Here is a 12734-nt window from a genome sequence, read left to right on the forward strand (position 1 = left end):
GACGATAGAAAAAGCAATATCTAGCCTGGGGTCTCTGGTGTGTGTTGTGTGGGATTATACCAACATGTGACGTTGTAAGTCTCCCGTCCCTGTGTGCAGCTCAAATACTAGAAAACACCTAATCTGCCAGGAGTGAGGAATATGTTCTATTGCATGGGAGGCACACTATCTGAATACTGATTCCAGAGGCCCCACCATCCACCCGCAGCATATAAATAAACCGTTAGAATATGATTTAATGCAGTTTTTTTTTTTATACTTACATAACTTGGTCCTCAACCAAGTTCACCAACATCACAGCTGTCATAATAATATTTCAGTGTTATATTAAATAAATGCAAATGAGGCAGCACGAGAAGGATGTGCAGAGGCTTTTCTCTGTGCCCACGGCTGATATTTACACCAAACTAAACATTGACGCTGAGTAATGTTTGATGATGGGCCAGGCCTGTTCAATTCCCAAAATGCTCGGGTTGTTGCTGTCAAGACTCAGAGCAGCATCCTTTAGAACCTTCAACTTCTCTGATGAACCCTCACGTGTAGTTTTGGTCACCAGCGGTTTTACTATATCAAACATATTGTTTAGATCTTTCATCACAACAATATTTTTTTTGATTTAAGCTTAAAACAAACTGCCCATGCTGTTACGGACATTAATTAAAACATTTGTATTTGAAAGTAAAATCGTCTCAGGCTACTCCCACGCTGCAGTGTTTTCATTTGAACAAACGCACCAATGCCTGGCGTCCACGTTACACTGGAGTTTTAGAGCCGCAAAAAAAAAGAAAAGTTGATGACCCCACTTCAGTTTGAAAGCTCCGGGGGCTGTGTTTTGGTCTGGACGGGCAGAAAGGGAGATGTTTGGAATCGATGAGGCAGACACTCCTAACCTCGTGCTGATTGGGTCCCTTTCGGTCACGATGTAGCCTTCGCTGGTTCGTCAGTCTCCTATCACGTGACCCCCTTCTAGGAATAAATAACGTTGGCCTCAGCTACCAGTGTATAATGCAACATGAATAATCAATCACAAGCGGACCCTGCTGTCTTTGTTAACAGCTGTTGTGCAGTTAAATTCTGCATTTTTGTACGTTTGTGTACAACCAATTGCTTCCTGTTTACACCGGCACGTGCATGCCCATTGCACATGAGTGGTCTCTAAATAAGGGGATTAAAACCGATGTAGGATAGAGATCGTTTTAGTTTTAAAAGGTAGTTGTGCAGATGTTGCCACAGTGTTGTGTAGTGCTGTTCGGGGACGCAGGAGGGTACATGTTACCTGAAACCAGGTTTATTCTGAGGAGTGGTTGTGTAATGATATTCTGAGTCGAACAGTGTGTAGCGGGAAGCAGAAATACATCTTTGATCCAGAAATAAATTCACCTCCCAATATCTTTTGACCCTGAAACACTGTTTGATGAAGACATTGGCTTTCTCGCTATTTCTGGAGCCTCGCCTTCCTGTTGATGTTGACGATGTGTTAAGCATCAGCGTGGTTTACACAGGCAGCCTTCCACCTCACACATTTCTCAAAATGACAGGTTTTTCTGCGTCTCTCTCTCTCTCTCTCTCTCTCTCTCTCTCTCTCTATTCTTTTTTTTTTTTTTACCTTTAACACCCCCCCACACCCCTTGGGCAATGAGAACTGAGATGGAAGGAGAGATGGATGATGTTGTTTTGAACTGTGACATGTCTCCGTTCAATTCATTCCATTATTTTTCATACATAATTGGCCAGCACCGTCTGTGGGAGCTATTTATAGAGCTGATTGCTGCTTTTGCCAAGGAGCACAAACTCTTACACAGTTATTTTTGTTTACCCAGAAGAAAACGCGACACAAGGTTTTGTGTTAGCTCATGAAAGCTCCCTAAAAAGCACTTGACCCTCTTGGCTGATTTTTGTTTTCCATAAAACTCTCGTCCAATGCCACGGTTTGCACACGGTGGTAAATAGAGATGGACTCAATTTCTGTCACCGCACCTCCTGCAGCTAAGGTCTCTCGAGAAGTTTAGAGCCAACACTTAAATATCTTTAATTCTCCTTCGCTGGCAGCCAGAGATATTAACTCCATCTTTCTTCCAAGGACTTATCTTCTATTTAAGTTGAAAATCAATATGAACTGGGGAGGCCGGTCAGTTATACTGGATTAGATGAGAGCACTGACCCTGCTCAGACTAATAGCTTGCAAACACATGAGCCACTGTTCATTTGTTTGTCCTGCGCGCAACATTACAAGCTCCATTAGTCATGTCTGTGCACATGTGCGTGCGTGTGTGTGTTTGGAGGAACATGTACTACTCAGTATGCGCCGTTACATCTTGAACAGTGCCCTTGAAGGTTGAGACCGTGAATGACAAAAGAGAGCGAGCAGCAGCAGATCCAGGCGGAGAGGGAGAAATAGAGAGAGTAATCAGATTGGGAACAAAAGAGTGGATTATTTAGACCTCGTGGTTCATTAGGATAAGCCCAGAGTCTTCTGGTGAATTTTACATGGGAGAGTTAGATTGGAACGGATGAAAGGGAGAACACTACCTCAGCCGAGAGGGCGTTTAAAAAACACGCTGTTGTTTGGACTTAACGCTGATCCAAAGATTCTGTTTAAGATTGTAATTTGCAATTGTGGTAAAATTAGATTTTTTGGAAAGCCCACATTGTTAATGCTCGTGGGATGTGGGATTAGACAGGTGGAGGCGACCCGGAAGGCTTTCAACAGCCTCGGTCGGGTCACCCTTTCTGCTGAATCAGGGCATCGGGGTGTGGTACGTTGGAGAAAAAAAACAAGAGACAGCATGACGCAGGCTGGATTTGAGGCTTCTCGTCATGACGATAAAGATTTCAATTTCAGACACGGGCTGGAGGTCCACGGGAGCTGTAGCGAGGCAGACTGCGCCGCATCGTCCTATGAAGCGCTCCACCTCCACCGCAGTGTGACAGCATGAGAACATGGCTGGAATGCAGGATGACAAGGCTGTGTGGTGGAAACAGTCGGCTGTCATTAGTATTCAGCGCAGACCTGTCTTGCCTTGCTGGACCTTTGCAGCAAGTCTTCCCCCCCCCCCCCCCCTGTACAACGGATAAATTGTCTGTAGTGAATGGAGCAGCTGAGGCAAAGCTGTGCCCTTTCCGAACACAAGGAGATTTCTTCTGTCACTGGATCGGCTCCACACGCGGCCGTCGCAGGGGTCTAAAATCCAGGGGGGGGGGGGGGGGGGTTGTATGAAGAAAGAGGGTCACTGTAAGGCCGCCATGAGAAAGGGAAGCAAAGAGACGGTGAGGGAACCTTATTAAGACCTGTGCTCCAGCGGCTTAGAGCTCAACTCCTGAGTGAGTTTTATCAGCAAAGACCCTTCAAGCGTGACCACAGTAATGAACCCATTAGCTGTGAAATTGAGTTTTCTGATAAATAGAGAACAGATGAGTTTAGGGGACCAATTCCGCGTTTCAACTCTTTTGTTTGAAATTCATAATTACATTTGGGCATCAGCACTTTTTTTTTAACCACTAGATTTGCACATGTGCAATTCAGTTTTCTTCTTAGCTCCTTCTTTTAGGTATGCAGCAGAATACTAAGTGGACCAGTTTTCCTTATAAAAGCATTAACCCCACACGGTAGCCACTGTTTAGGCTCCAAGCTCAGTATAGAGTGTCTGTTTGATTCAAGGTAGTGAATCGGCAAGTGGCTCAGCCTGCAAACGAAAACTTCCCCACTCCCTGAGATTGCATTTGAATCAACTGCGGTGATGAAATTGAAAACCTCAGGATCTCGTGGTACAAACGTCTTCACTCTGCCGTTAATTACTGCTTGAGGAGGAACGTGATTTGTCTTCCTGCTGATCTGTATTCTGCAGCAGGACCTCCAGCACATGACCAACTCTGGGCGTTCTAATTAAAAGTCAGACAAATAGTTTCAATGAGCCTCATGCAAGATCCAATTGTACGGGAGTGGTGCATTCAAACCATTCAAGAGAGCTGGATGCATTTTTTATATTGTCAAGTTCGTCCTAATGTGACAGACAGACTTCTCTACAAAGGATACACATAATTGATTTAAGAATAATATTCTATTTATATTTACATTTACATTTGATTATTTGATACCTACTTTAAATCAACTATTCTGGTCACTATATTACCACCATCATCGCTCTTTTTTGTATGTTTATTTTAGCTGATGTTGTTATTGTTATTACAATTCCTGTTATTATTATACTGATGACAGGTCTTAACTATATTCATGTTTTTTATTGTTTCAGAACATCTCCTGACGCTGCTAAATTTTTTCTGATTGGATTACTGATAGTACCACATTAACGTAAGTGTGTGAGTACTTGCTTTTAGATAGACTTGAAGTAATACAAGTAAAAGTTCTTGCAGAGTGTATAATATTCCCTGATGCAACAATCTACTACATCATGATTGTTGAGTCTCAGCCTCTTCTGAATCCATGTTTCATCACCAGTGGTGCTGCTGCTCTCATTATTGATTACTTTAAATATGTAAAAAACATTAACGCAGTGCTTTGTAAAATGTAGTGGAGAAAAAAGTACGGACATTGGACTGGACAAATGTACCCAAGTTCATTAAGTAAGTAAATGTACTCTATATCTTATATCTTTATGATGTCAGCAAAATGATTTATCGTTAGGTAACATGAGTGAAACTTGTCAAAAAATGGATCAGACGAGTTGATGTAGAAAAGGGAAGGTGTCAGTTATGCTAATGACCCACATCTCACAAACACTTACTCACGAACAGACGCCATTCATCAAGTTGAAATGAGCAACTCACAGCGAGTTAGGGCAGTTCGGAGAGTTTGGTGAATCCCCGCTGGAGCACTCAAACCTCACAGGGAAGAACAAACAGATGTTTAGGCAGAAAACACAAAAATGTCCCTCAAGGCATCTGTTGAATGCTTCTGCTTTGCATTTGAATCAACCTGATTGAGACTGTTTAAAACTCTACACATTCTCCTTGAGTTCTTCACTCAGTGACACTGTTTTTAGACCAACTCCATGTCATCAGTGTGCGCAGGGGAGTCAGGTGTTTTGTCAATCCCGCAAACCAGTGATTTGCAACTGTGCACAAAAAGGTCCCAGACAATCCCAGTTTGTACAAAACGGTCCCACAACACTTGTCTTTTTTTGCTTGGTTATACTGTGACATCCAATCAACATGTCCCATTGTGGCGAGTGTCAGACCCTGGCTGATTGATTGTAGTTTCGTTTTGCCCCCCCTCCCCCCCAATATTCAGAGCTCGGCTCGGCAATGACAGAGAGGACACACGGATGAATAATTCATGTTTGTATCAACCCATCTCGCAAGAACAATGCAAGGAGGGAAGGAGACGAGTAGATGGTGAGAGGGACAGATGGACGGAGAGAGTGAGAGAGGCAGAGAGCTGCTCTGACAGGTTGTGAACACAGACTCACGATGACACCATCTCAGTTGTGTCCGACACAACATGTGCAATACAATTTGAGACTTTCACTAAGTCTGCTGCGCTACGAGATGACTGCTCTTTCTTTTCTTCCTTTTTTATTAATTCCACTGCGAGCAAGTTGAAATTGAAAACTTTTAGCGGGTGAAGGCCCCTCACTAGCTTTTCTAATTAAAGGTCACTTATATCTTCAGAAGGTCTCCATGCTGACTTAAAAAATTAAATGCCAGAGCCGTTACGTGTCATTCGCTCTCCCAGAATGGAAATGGAATAACTCAACACTTGCCCCAATAAAGTATTCATTCTTGGACCAGAACTCAGAGGTCACACTCTAGAATGGGGATCGTTGATACTGCAGAAGAAAAAAACGTGTTTAATAACACTGGCGAGGAGCCATCGATGTCGAAGGGTCTAGGGCCAACATATTGAATTTGTAACAGTAGCTCAGCAGCTCTTTTTTTGGAAGGTGCTTAATCACTCTGCAGCAAAATAGTATTATGCTCATACGAACATCAACTGGCTTCCTTCTGTTACACAGCATCACACAATATGGTTATTTTTGTACATTATAGTTTTCCAATAGCTTCAAAGTGATTCTATCTGATGCTAAATACAACGGTGGTTTCATGTGAAGTGGATAAGAAGGAAATGGAGAGAAACGGGGGAGAAGGCTGACACTTAATCTTGTCATCCATCTTGTATGAGTGTTCTCAGTAATTAAGCCTAATTAAGATGCATTGGCAGTAATCTCAATAGACTGAATGCCAAAATAGGAATGCACGTTCACTATGGCAGTTACAGCTCATGTTGGGTAAAACAATATTAACAAATATTTCCGGGGAAAAGGGATGTTTTTATTATACTTTAAATTAAATCTAAAAGGGCAAGAGTGCATGCCTCTGCCAAGACCCAAAAGTTCCCTTATAAAACCACATTTAAAGTCACTATACCCGGATTTGTATTTGGATCTGCACCACATTGTACACACTTCTTTGTCCCCACCTGACCCCTGAGGTGATTTTCAGAATAGTGAAAGCAACAGTTGCAATGTTTCAGCAAAACAAGTGCATATTTGTTTTTGTTTTTTTTAGTGTGAACTAGCTCAAATCAATATCCTTTGGGTTAATGGGGGTCTCAAGTCTGGCGCTGTTATTTGGGGTCTTTCACAAATAGTTAAATCCCTACACAACGATACCTTAAATACAGAAAGCTTATTTTAGCCATGTCAGGAAATTAGCAGGGATAGAGTCAATACTAAAAACATGCATGATCATCCCTTCCTGTATATCTATCACCATTTACTGTGTGTTTCTACTACTGTACAAAGCTGCACACGCTCAAGAACAGGATTGGAAATTCTTTGCAGTACCCCTCATATATAATGTTCTCTAAAGCTACGCATCTCTTTATGTGTCTGTCGACATGTTGGGGGTTGTTGTCATGCTGCAGATTGGATTTGGGAGCAATCAGACGGCCCCCTGATGATATTATGATGATGGATAACAATCAAAAATATCCATAAAGCGTAATCAGCCGCAGCGATGATCCTGTGAGAAAAATGCATATAAACACCATCACTCCTTTTTACATTCGGCCCACCCACTGACAACTGCAGCGTCATGTGGTATCTTGAGAGTCCATAGGATTTCAGTGCATGCAACTTATGAAACAGGTTGGTTGTAAGGCAATCCCTCTTGGGCAGAGTGTTGGGCAGAGTTCAATAAGATGGAGAACGACTGTTATGAGATGATATATGAAAGTAGTTAGTGTCGAAACTAATTGGTATTAAGCTTTTAGGAGTGTATTTTTCTCCAGCGCAAACAAACACCTCCAGCATGAGAAGAAATCCTTCTAAAATACTTTGGGTAGGAATGTATCTGAAACAGATTGACCGCCACATCAAAGTCCCAGACTATAATAACTTTTAATCCAGCAGTTGTTGCCAATTGCAAGGAGAGATTTGAATGTGACCCAGTTTTAGGAGATTACTTGCGTCCTTCTGACGTCACTGTCTGAAACGCTAGAGGCCCGACAACTTAGACATGAAGGGAGGACGTCTGTTGAAATGTTAGAAACCCTCTGCAGAATACTGGGCGGTGGGAACACGCTGCTTGAAGTCGAACGTCTCGTCAGCCTCAACAGAATATTAAAGTTGGAATAACTGATTTCACTTAGCTCTGTACTTTGAGAACGTTTTCATAAATCATAGGTTCTCCGGAAGAATCAGGGATGGTGAATATAGGTTGCTGCATCATGAGTAATACACCTGCATTATTATATATGGTGTTTAATGAAGATATGACAATCAGGAAGTCAATCATGAGGATCTACAGACAGTTGTCTCATTAGTAACATACTGTGACAGACATTATTACAGCCTGAGTACTGAATGGTGGGAGGCCCTATTGAAATTGTAAGGATTTTTCTTATTACGCCGGGTTCACACCGGACGCGGAAGCGACGCCGAAGCGAGGCGTGAGCGCTAATCCCTAGAGCGCCGGCGCTTGGCGGTTCACACCGGGCGCGGTAGCGACGCCAAAGCGCCGCTGTTATCAGCCTGCAGTAAAAACGGCATTTTTTTTTTTTTTCAAGCATATACTTACTTGTTGCTCCAAAATGAACTGCATCCACGTCCCAACATGTGTCCTTTTTAGTGTTGTCTTCATACAACATGTTCCGAGGATCATACAACTCACTGTACTTCTCCACTTCAATTATTAATTTAATGTCATCCATGTTGACAAACTTCTCTGTTTGCTCCGTTAAATGTCGGTGTCGAGGGTAAATTACGTATTCTCCACTCAAACCTATGTGGAGAATACGTAGCCCCCCTCTCTCTCTCTCTTTTTATCTTTATGACTGCTTGTGTGGCTGTAGTGGATGGGCAGAGGGGGACATTTAATAATGTAGTCGGTAAAAGTGGTAAAATTTAAACTCCTGGACAAAGGAGGGTGAATAAATAGTATGGGATGCATATTTGATCATTTATATCATATAAAATATGTCATCAATATAGTTTTAAATCGTTTTTCAGTGTGTTTCCTGTCGCGATACGCTCGCGTCAAGCGGAAAAAATAAACTCGACGCCGAAACTATCGCTGCACGCCGCGAGGCAGCCGCGGCGCAACGCTACGCTTCAGCGTCTGGTGTGTTCAGCACAACGATTTAACATGGGAGTGGATGGGAGCCAGAGGATTGGCGCTGTGCTTACGCCTCGCTTCCGCGTCCGGTGTGAACCCGGCGTTAAGCCTGAAACATGCTTCTGCGACTGTGTCTGCGTCTTTTCACGCCACTGTGGCGCAAGACTCGTTGTCATTCATGCTTCCCCAACCATTGCGCGTCTTACAAAGCAATTCCGCGCCAGAACACTAGGCGGAGTAATGCTTTTTGTCGAAGACAACCTGAGAGACGCCTTCTTTGTGGGTGTGGCAATCGTTAAACACACAGTGAACCATGGCAGAGAGTGTATTCACGATTCCAAACGAACAACAATTGATTGAGATGGAGCTGCTAGACATTGAAGAGCAACTTCATATAATTAGTCATCAGAAAAAGTTTTAAATCTTCCGTTGTTTCTGCCTGTATTATGGAGCATGAAACCGGAAATGCAGCTCCAGAAGGGATGTAGAGCAGACCAATCACAGCCTTGCGGGCTGAGTGAGCTTGCGGAGCTTTTCCGTACATTTTAGTAAAAAGGGGGCGACGCCCGTAAGCACGTAAGAAGGGATACATAAGTACGTAAGGGACCCGGAAGGGCTCTTGCGCTTACGGTCCCGTGAAAACGCAGAAGCATGTTTCAGGCTTTAGGGCCAGAGCACCTCTGGTGGGAGGCCCTATTGAAATTGTAAGGATTATTCTGAGTAGGGTTGGGTACCGAGAACCGGTTCCAATATGGCACCGTTTCCAATACAACCGGTACCTACCCGGACTGAAATGCAACGCAGATTTCGGTTCTTCGTTTCGGTGCCTGAGCCAATTGAATACTGAGGTCGTCGTTCCTTTCGCCTCCTCACACTTCCACTCCTTCCTTCATGGGAAGGGGCGCCTCCCGTCGGGCCCCTGTATGAGCCAGGCGCTTCTGCCCGTGGACAAACTCTGCCCGCATGCGTCAGACCTCTCCCCAGCGCTTGCTGGCCCCCGCCGGGTGCATTTCCTCTGTGGCGGTGCGCCGCGACCGGCTCTGGGTCGGCTTGGAAAGGCTGAGTGCGGGAGGAACGAAGTCAACGCCGAGAGAAGTTTCACAAAAGCGTCTGCATTTTGGGGGGACGTAGGGTGGGCCAAAGCCTGCCTGCCCCAGCCGCAGAGATACGGGGGTCTCAGTGTGATGGAAGCCACCCTCAGTCTTCAATTGGCTCAGGCACCGAAGTCAGAGTCACGAGTCAGAGTGTGGGTGTTTTGAATTTAGTTTTATTTATTTATTTAAGTATAGTGTAAACTTTTGTTAACAGTTCACATATAATTCATAGTTTTCATTTAAAAAGTATTTTGTATTTATTTATATTTATAATCTACTTTAAACAGTTAATATATTTGGCAATAAAAAAGCCTTTCTTAAATGTCGTCAATTGCGTTTTGTGAACTTTTTTTTTTTTAAGTATCGGTTCAGGCACCGTTTAGGCACTGGTATCATTTTAAAAGTATCGGTCAAGCACCGGTATTGGATAAAAACCAAACGATACCCATCCCTAATTCTGTGCGTAGTGAATGGGCTTCTTGAGGGCTTTAACGTGCTCAAAAATCTTTTCAAGTTTGCAGTAAATGAGAAAGTGGTGAAAATGTACGTATTCTGGAGGATTTGGGAATGGCCGTGGCAAAATGGCTCATCAGTGCCACCTACGGAGAGGCCCCTCTTTTAGCATTCACCGATCCTCACGAAAATGAGGACAGTTGTGTATCATGACCAGATGCTCAAAAAAGTCTCTCAGTGCATTATGAAAAACGAAACAGGAATTAGTGGCCATTTTGGAATTAGTGGCCATTTTGGACAAATTCCACATCTTTACTTTGACGTACTTGTCGTAGAGCTTTCATCAGATCAACTTAAAATTTAGTTGAGTGTCATCACAACAAAATGGAGATCTAAACTTATTCAAAGATCCATTTTTCGTCTCACCGTGTGACCGTGGCTTGACTTCAAAGTTTGATTTACATGCCATCAAAACACGGTGGAGTCGCGACCTGATGACATCTACACAGAAATCGTGACTTAAAATCACAGCGCTTCCTGGTGGCAGCAGGAAATGTCTTGTTTTTGGTACGTCCTACACTTGGATGTATTTATCCTCATCCACTTGCGAAACCATGTCTAACTGTATCAAATGGTTCTCAAGACATTGATAATGTAGGCATAAGATTACTGTGACTTTTCATCATGTGGACTATTAATCGCGTGGCAACAAAGTTCAAGAGCTCGCAATGACACACAAAATTGCTGTAACTTCCGTGTTCATGGGTCCAGTTGCCTCATCCCAAAGATATTCAGATGGTTTTAAGGAATGGGCTTAGTAAAATAACTGACTAGCGCCCCCTAAAGGGTAGCCCCGGCACTTTGATTGGTCTACATCTACAAAAATCTATAAGGAAATCTTTTCATGACAAAGAAATTAGTCTCTTGGACAGATATGCTAGACCACACATGCAGCCCCCCATTTTGGATTTGGTGGCCATTTTGGCCATATTCCACACTTTTACTATAATGTACTTGTTATAGAGCTTTCATCAGATCAACGTAAAATTAAGATGAGTGTCATCACAACTAGATGGAGATGAAAATTGATTTAGAGATCGATTTTTTCGTCACACCGTGTGACCGTCCCGTGTTTGATTAAACGCCATACATTGTTTAATCGAGTCCAAACTAGTCATGTAAGACAAGTGTCCCAGACTGATGAAATCTACAAAGGAATTATGACTTGAAATCACAGTGCCCCCTGGTGGCAACAGGAAGTGACATGTTTTATATTTTGATGAGCTGCTCCTGGCTGCTTTACATATACAGCTCAAAAGAGCTCATTCAAGTCATTGGATCGTGGTCAGAATTGTGACATTTCCTATAACCATGTAAACATTGATGTGCGGTGAAGGATGGCCCTTCGCCAAAGGACACGATGTTGTCATAACTCCACTGTGCATTGTCCTATCACTACCAAACTTCTATCACATAATAATAAATAATGAGAGTACAAGCCTGAACAGCTCTATGTATCAATATTTCCTCAGTGTCATAGCGCCACCTACTGATTCGCCATGAAACAGGAAGTACTTTGTTAATCCACTTTGCATTATCTATCCGGCTCCGAACTACTGAACTATGATCCCAATCGTGACCTGAACAGCTCCATATATTAATATTAGTTCAGGGTCATAGCGCCACCTACTGATTAGTGTGAAAATTAAATTGTGGAAACATTGTCCAATTGACACAAAATTGCTCACACTACATCAGAGTGCCTACTTGAACAGATCTATATGTCTGCGAAATAATAGTGATGGCTCCTCCTGGCAACAGGAAGTAAGCTTTGTTTTACAACTATCATTCGATTGACATACAATTTTCACTATTTGATACAGTGGACCGTGATAAGCAAGTAGCAGGCAAGGATCAACATTGCGTGACGGACGCAGGAAGTGAAGCATTTATCCTTGCAGCAGTGCGCAAGGATCTCTCTCTACAGCGACCGCAACAGGATTCAAAGTGCAGGTGCTCGGGCCCGCCAGTGCTACAACGTAGCCCTAGTTTTCCAGTTATTACTCACAAGCCATTGGACAAACCAACCAATTGTTTGATTTTAGGACATTGTATTGTTTATCCACCTAATTTAATAACATCCCTTTTATGGACTATTTAATAAGAACAAAGGCGATTCAGCCTCTGGGGGACCTCACAGTTTTGTTGTAATTAATGCGACCCACAGTGGCTGAATCTGCAGCCAACTCTCTGAAACAAGCCACAGACCATGTTGGTGGGATTTATGTCCTGAGGGAAAATGTTGCCTCGAATAATTCCTTGGAAAGAAATGTTCCACATTGCAGTAACAAGGAGGAACTTCGAGTTTTTCTCAACTTTGGCTTTGTTTTTATTTAATGTGAATGAAAGAAAATAGAAAAAGGAGAGAACTGCAGGGCAGTAGTCACTTGTGGTAGTTGTCATGCTGTAGAATCTAAATATCAGTAGAGACATCAGTAACGACAATGATCATATAATCAAAATTAATATAAATACCACAACATTCTGTATACTGACAGCCCGCCCACTCACACCTGCTGTCATGGGGTGTTTGTCGGCTTGCAGACTGTTGAC

This window comes from Platichthys flesus, chromosome 6 (genome assembly GCF_949316205.1).
Source record: "Platichthys flesus chromosome 6, fPlaFle2.1, whole genome shotgun sequence".
Taxonomy (NCBI): Eukaryota; Metazoa; Chordata; class Actinopteri; order Pleuronectiformes; family Pleuronectidae; genus Platichthys; species Platichthys flesus.